Genomic DNA, 1744 nt, shown 5'->3' on the forward strand with positions numbered 1-1744 from the left:
TAAATAAAAAAATTAAATAAAAACTTTACCTTTTTATAATTTTACAATACAAGAACATAAAAGAAAAAAGAAAAAAATAGGTGGAGAAATTTAAAAATTGAAAAAAAATTTAAAAATTAAAATAAAATTGAATGAAATTTATAAAGTCATTTTAATATTTTTTTAATTATATTAATTATTTACTAAAAAATTATTTTAAAAAATCATTAAAAAATATATAATATATAAAAAATTTTAAAAATGACCCCCTCCTCCCCCACATTACAAAGGGACGCTCCGCCCCTGGTATTTACCGTATGTTGGCTGCTATCTCTGGCTTACCACAAGGCGTCGAGGCATCACTGCCATCGAGGGGTTTAAGATCACTAACCCAAGAATATCCCAGAATTGAAGAACCTCAATTTTACTAATACTCATGTTTACTTCTCTGCTTACGGTGATTCTTTTGCTCATTGAAATATGTATTTGCTATTCATTGTTCTAATAGTCTAGAAAGCGTTTGCTCCGTTTTTGATTCTTGCATTTTTCCTTTTTAATGGACATGTTCTTGTAATTGTGAGCATATAGACATTTATCAATTACCTTGAATTTCCTTTTATTGCCTAATAAAATGACAACAATCTCCATTAATAAGAAGTATCAAATCTTTTTTAGGGGTCTGAGCATGCAACTTCACATGCACTTTAGAAGGGATGAATTTGACCACACATGACCCGTGGGTGCTCATCCATCTTTTTTTTTCACATAAATTCTATGAACTTCTTGTAACACTATCATTGTCGAAAGAGGATTCTAGCAACAAACTTGACAAATTAGATGAAGTTTCTCTTGAAATATAATCCGAGATAATCGAATAATTGTCTTCATTTTATGTAAGTATAATTATCTCAATTCCACCGACACTTAATTAAAAAATGAAAAAATGTTGAGGGGAAAGGGATTAAAGTCCGTTACGGCAGCTTGAAATTTAAGGACGCTAATATGCTTTATATCACATGTGCCTATATCATGGTGAAAGTTTTGTAAGAGAAGCTAGAAACAGTAAATGCAAGAAGGGTGTATCGAGCAGAAAGTTGATGGTGTGAAGATAATATTTTCAGTGGTAAAAATATTCAAGAAGCTTCTGTATTATAACATTTTGTTTAATGTAATCTCTCTATCTAAAATCTGATTAATTTAATAATTTTATAGATCATAGCAATTTTTTAAATCTATTGCTTAGGAATATATATACTACTTATATTGATTTCACAGATTTATTGTTGAAAATCTTGGGTACAATGGCTACCAAGGAACTTGCCTGCATTTAAGCCACTTTGATCCTCCACAACAATGGAATCTTAAACACTGTAAACCCTCTCCCTTTCAAACTCTTAATAACTATTTCAATCCTCATTAATAAATCAATTTTGTTTTCTTTATCTCAATATATATTTTGCTCCTGGTTTTCTTTAATGATATAATGTAGGAAGAGAAAATAACAACTTTGGTGAAGGCGGTGAACGTGACCGTCGGACCTTATTGGCCAAGTCTTTTCGCCAAGCTGCTTGCGAAGAAGAGCGTCAATGGTTTTGTCATGAACGTTAATTTTGGTGGTGGTGGTGTTGCTACTTCCGCTAATGTCGGTGTTGATGTTGCCACTATTGCCTCCGCTGTTGAAAGGAAAAAGGAAGAAAGTGATGATGACATGGGTTTCAGCTTGTTTAATTAGGCATACCTTCCAGTTTGGATTTTTTCCCTTTTT

General features: G+C 31.7%; 1 pseudogene; it reads left to right on the top strand.

The window, feature by feature from the left end:
* Positions 1-1280: 1280 nt before the first annotated feature.
* Positions 1281-1711, top strand: LOC110412298 (large ribosomal subunit protein P1y-like; annotated as a pseudogene).
* The last annotated feature ends 33 nt before the right edge of the window (positions 1712-1744 follow it).

This window comes from Theobroma umbraticum, unplaced genomic scaffold (assembly GCF_002168275.2).
Source record: "Theobroma umbraticum cultivar Fairchild unplaced genomic scaffold, ASM216827v3 scaffold_95.0, whole genome shotgun sequence".
Taxonomy (NCBI): domain Eukaryota; kingdom Viridiplantae; phylum Streptophyta; class Magnoliopsida; order Malvales; family Malvaceae; genus Theobroma; species Theobroma umbraticum.